At 34.1% G+C, this 5,749-nt stretch overlaps 2 long non-coding RNA genes across 2 annotated transcripts; both read left to right on the forward strand.

Annotated features, from left to right (window-relative positions):
• Positions 1-3,083, forward strand: LOC106315579. The gene is made up of 9 exons (XR_001264631.1): positions 1-136; positions 311-468; positions 699-762; positions 1,080-1,116; positions 1,240-1,287; positions 1,672-1,861; positions 2,629-2,706; positions 2,798-2,878; positions 2,987-3,083. It is a non-coding gene; the product is annotated as an uncharacterized LOC106315579 (long non-coding RNA).
• A 1,366-nt stretch (positions 3,084-4,449) lies between these two features.
• LOC106315580 lies at positions 4,450-5,749 on the forward strand. Its single transcript, XR_001264632.1, has 4 exons — positions 4,450-4,508; positions 4,588-4,716; positions 5,366-5,432; positions 5,559-5,749. It is a non-coding gene; the product is annotated as an uncharacterized LOC106315580 (long non-coding RNA).

Below are 5,749 nucleotides of genomic sequence, written 5' to 3' on the forward strand. Positions count from 1 at the left end.
GTATTTCTTCTGCACATTACCTTTGAAAACTAATACAATTATCAAAATTTTAATTTACTTCTGATGCTTTAGGTATGACATCACTTTAGAAGGCTATATTACTCGGCTGGAGACGGTCAGACATGTGGAGCTTGAGGTAAGGAAACAGAAATATCAAGATTCACTTGTGGCAGCAGTGATGAGAACTGGGCAATGACATTTTTGCTGATTAGCACCTTAATATAACATGTTAGCCGAGAATTCTTTGGTTTGAATCAGTCATTCGACTATTTAACTTTTTCTAATTATACTTGTTTTGAACAATTTATAGATTGGCTACTCGGATTAAGCTGGTGACAGAGAGCGAGAACTTTTGGAGAAAACTGGCTAGGAACCCCGCACTAACTATCTGCAAACCATTGGCAATGTTAGTGCACCACTAAGAACTGAAATCAATAGTTCTAGTCTTTTGTTTAATCCGTTTGCCAGGTTTATTTTCTTTCTTATTTTTAATATGCTTAGTAGTCTGAAATTACATTCTCATTATATATTCTGCAATAGATGATATCATGTCTATTCGAACCCATAACTTTCAGTTGGTACCTTTAAGCACTTCAGTCCATAGCTCCGGAAAATTTTACATTAAACAGATAAAATCAATAGAAAATAACTGGGGCTTTTGAAGTTGTACTGAAAAATTTAAGCCTCTTTATGTGCAGCAACGCAGGTCACTCGCCAGTGGAATTATACAATGCATGCGAGACGGCCTCGTCTTAACATTTTGTAAGTTTTAATCCTTAACTCTTCTTAGTGATTTCTTCTATTTAGACAACCTCATATTTTCTTCTTATAGAGTATTACGTTAATAACCCATGCAATCATGTGAAGCTATCATAAAATTTAGAAACCAAATTCTATAAGATAGATGGACTTTCTTTGAAAATACAACTCTTCACGCAAAGTTGTCAATTTAATAGAAAACTTCTAGAGTGTCATCTTCTTGTTTCTGAATAAATCATTCTGTCAGGTATAAGAATTTATCTGAATCTTACCTACTTTTTTGTTATTGCTTGTCGTACCACATCTTTAACGTTGCTCAGTTGAAGGAAGCCCGAGAGGAAAACAAAACATAATCAGGTGAATAGCATCCTATGTTTTGTTAAAGGCATCAAATAGTCTCTTTGCGTCATCCAGTTTCCCACTTTCTATCTGCTCCACTTATTCAATATCTTCTCTCTCAGACATTGTTTTGCCTTTTAGGTCCATCACAAATGGCTAAGATTCTTGTTCATGAAGTTTAACATTCAGGTATGTGTCTTCCTATTTTATTGTTCCTAGTCATTTGATTTTTCTTGTAGTTTCAAGTTGCATTCTCGTTCTTTCTTCAGCAGTAGTAAAATTTAAGCTTTTGTTACGTTCTCAAATCAGAAACACGTACATAATGTCGTACTTCCAATAGACCGTTATGTATGGAGCTCTAAAAATTTCCGAGACACAGCCTTTGGAGTGTCGTCTTCTAGTTTCTAAAGATTAATCTTTATGCCAGATATGTTGTCTTCGCTCTTTTTGATATGCTTTGTAGGATGAAATACATTCTCACTATTTCTTCAGCGCATGCAAATTTCGTTCTCTATGTGAGACGTTACCTTTGGAAACTCCATAACAATTTATAATTTGTTTTTGATGCTTTAGGTATGGCATCACTTTAGAAGGCTATATTACTCAGCTGGAGATGTCAGACGTGTGAAGCTTGAGGTAAGAACATGGCAAAAGAAAGATCCAGTCGTGGCAGCAGTGATGAAATATGTCATCTTATTAGCTCTCAGTATGTTACTCTGAAAACAGGAGCACGAAAAAGAAACAGGGCCTTCCTTTATCGATGGTAACCTCATACATCATGGATTCTTCATGCATATAAGACCACCTATCCATTAATGCTTACTTGCTTCTTTCGCGTATTCTGTTTACTTCATTGCTTGCTTTTTTCTCAACTTGTTTTTTGCTTCCCCTTAGATGCTTTACTTGCTTGCTTCTTTGTCTTTTGGTTCTTCTGTTTAGTGCATTGTTTGCTTCTCTGACTGGTTGAGTTCAGTTTTTATTCTCTGTTTCTTTGATATCTCTGTTTAGTTCATTGATTATTTGCTACTTGACTGTGCTCACTTACTCGCACACTACTAGCTGTCTAACATGATTTTAAGAATCATCATCCAATAAATTTAATTTAACTATTTATTACACTAGTTTTATAGTTCATATATTTATTTATTCTGTACATAACTTGCTTTTTTGATTCTTTACTGGTTTGCTTTTTCTTCGTTACTTTCTTTCTTTGGTTCGTTAGTTACTAGCTCCCTTAATTGTTTGCTTTCTTGATTTGTTGCTTACTTTTTTTTTGCTTGTTCCTTGATTCTCTGCATGCTTGTTTTCTTTCTTATTTATTCCTTGCTTGCTTTCTTGTTTCTTTGATTTCTTAAATAGTTGATTCCTTCCTAGCTTAATGATTATTTTATCATTTTCTTAGTTTCTTCATCGCTTACTTAACTTCCTTACCTTCTGGACTTGTTTAACTTTCTTTACTTCCTTACTCAGAACTAACCCCTAGCTTAATATCTTTAGATACTTTTCGGTTACTCTTTGAATGTTGTACAGGTGGAGACTCTCTAGCGTCTATCAAGGAAAATAAGTCCTAGTTCATCAACAATGCCTCCACATGGATCATTCTCTTTTGTTAAGGCCTATGATCATTCTGTTTTTGTTACTTCTTCATTCTGATCTTGTTTGTATCTAAATATTTCATTTGACTGTTTTAATTTTTCAGGGTCTGAGATCAGACATTTACTTGCAATGCAACCAGTCACTGAACCAGGAACCTTATGAGTTCTCTGGCACCATGAAACAGGTTCATCTTTTTCATGAATGTCTCATACAAGCAAGTCTTTGTCAAATATTTTTTGTCAGATGTGCGTGCTTGTGCCTATTATGAACTAGAAGTTGCTTTCTTGCTTAGGTTTTGCAGAACAAGTTCAGTATAAGAATCTCCAACAAAACTAGTTTGGATGGCAGAATATTTGACGAAGTTGAGTTAATTACAAAGAAAATAATTATAAAAGGTATCACTTAACCATTCATGAAAGACGTTGTGTTGTACTTGTATTGTTTCCTCATTAATGATCACCTATTCTTTTGATTAATCTAACAGTTTTAGTGAAAATAAGTAGATCAGATCAGGTATTCCGGTCATAAGAACGTTTTGAATAAATATATGTATTGTTGGAGCAATCGAATGACGCCAGACAAATGTTAAAGAGATGTATATGTTTTTGTAATGCATTTCAGGTCAAGAGCGACAATCAGTTCACTTCACAGTAGTTGTCGTGATCCCATTTGGCATTAGCCCTGAAAAATTTGAAGATAAGTTCACTGCATGTGGAGTTGATCTTTGAGATGATTTTGTATTGTAAGCTTTTGATGTGTTCTCAATATCAAAATCACATAATGTATATGCTTATTGGCAGATCCATCACCAGTGGAGCTCTAAATTTCTGTGAGATAACATCTTTCTTCAAGTTTCTTGAAGTTAAGTCTGTGTCCCATGTATCTGTCTTCCATCTTTTCTTCTGCTTTTGATTTTATAGTTATAAATTTCGAGCTTTTGGCGTGTTCTCAAGTCTGATCCACGTATACAATATCGTATCTCTAAGATTTCGTTTTGTCTATTTCAGGTCCATCGCAAGTGGAGCTCTAATATGGCTAAGATACAACCACGATACCATGTCATCTTCTTGTTTCTAAATCAAATCCTTCTGTCGAGTTAACAACATGGAAAAATAAAAACCCAGTTGTGGCAGGTTTGCACCTTTTGTCCTTAACAGGTAATTAAGTTATTTATAGCAGTCATTCAACATATACATGCTCTACTTAGAACTGATTACTGATCATGTATCTTTTGGTTAAGTTAAAAAGAAAAACTGATTTACAGATACTCCACCCCTGAATCAAAACTGAATGTACGCTTTACAGGTCTTAATGTCCAAGTTACTATACCAATCAAATATGTTATATCGCCTAACATTTAAAACCTGTCTCTTAGACTATGATAGCTTGGAACTCCTCCTTAAGCCTCTGCAAACCACTAGTAAGTTTCTTGTTGAGTTCAATCAGTATTTAGTATTCGTTGATGTATCTCTCATATTGTCAGGTCCTTTAAGAACAGCAGTCCATAGTCACAAACTTATGGAAAAGGTAATCAATAAAAAATGACTGGGACTCGATTACGATTGTTTTGAAATAATACTGAAAGTTGTATGCCTTCATATGTTTTCTAATCGCTTATGTGATGCACTATGGAAGACAACCTCTAGAACTGCATCTTCTAGTTTCCTAAGTTTTAAATCTCTTGTTTTTTTTCCAGGTAGTTGTGTTCACTATTATCTTCTATTCTTTTCTGTTGTTTTTGCCTACAGATATAATCACGAATGAAGCTTTCTAGACATCATTCAGGGAACTACAGAGTAATCCTACCAAACTTTGTAAGTATGTTCAATCATTTTCTTTTGATGTTTTGATTTTGCTTGTATAGTTTGATATTCTATCTGTTTTCCTCTGCAGCAACGGATTCCATAGTCTGATGTGATGTATCTCAGAGAATGTTATATAGGTTCTTCTCAATCACTTAAATTTTCATTCACATACATACATGTGTGCATTCGGACCTATTGCTTTCTTAATTCTTTACTGGTATGCTTTCTTACTTGCTTTGTTATTTTTATTTTTATTTTTTTTCTTCGTTATTTTCTCTCTTTGCTTTGTTTCAACTGTTCCTTAGTTCCCTGCGTTCTTGTTTGTTTCTTGATTCCTTGCTTTATTGTGTTCCTTTGTTGCTTTCTTCCTTGTTTTTCTTTGATTTCGTGGTTCCTTGCTGTATTTACTTTCTTACTTGATTTCCTGGATTCTTGTTGTATTTACTCGTTGTTTACTTTCTTACTGTTTCATTGTTTTACATTGATTTCCTGGTTTCTTGCTGTACTTACTCGTTGTTTACTTTCTTACTGCTTCCTTGTTTAACATTGATTTCCTAAATACTTGATTCCTTACTAGCTTCCTGCTTTTATCATTTTCGTACTTGCTTCCTTTGTTTACTTGGTTATCTTACCTACTGGACTGCTTTAACTTTCTTACTCAGAACTAACCATATCTTTATATAGTTCTCGGTTACTGTTTGAAAATAGCATAGATGGAGACTCTTGATCACTAAGGAAAGTCTCGTTAATGAACATCGCTTCCACATGGATCATCCCTTTTGTGATGATCATTCTGTTTTTGTTATTTCTTCATGCTGATCTCGTTTGTATCTAAATTCTTTTATATGTCTGTGCTAATTATTCAGGAGGGTTAGATCCTGCCATTTACTAGCAACCGAGTCTCTGACACCATGAAACAAGTTCCTTTTTCAAGTACGTATTTGCCAAATATTTTTCATTAGACATGTTTGCATGTAGTCCATCTTTGATACCTAACTTTTGTGACTATTACTAACTAGCGGTTGGAGATTCATGCTTACTTTTTCTTAGCTGTTGCAGAACTAATTTGGATGCCAGAAAATTGGAAGAATTACGTGTGTTCTTTCAATTACGAAGAAATAAGTATATAAGGTATCGCTTCATCACTTAACCATTCATGAAGGACGTTGTGTTGTACATTATTGTTTCCTCATAATTGTTCATCTATTCTTTTGATTAATCTAACATAATGTATATGCTTATTTCTCATA

This window comes from Brassica oleracea, chromosome C9 (assembly GCF_000695525.1).
Source record: "Brassica oleracea var. oleracea cultivar TO1000 chromosome C9, BOL, whole genome shotgun sequence".
NCBI lineage: Eukaryota > Viridiplantae > Streptophyta > Magnoliopsida > Brassicales > Brassicaceae > Brassica > Brassica oleracea.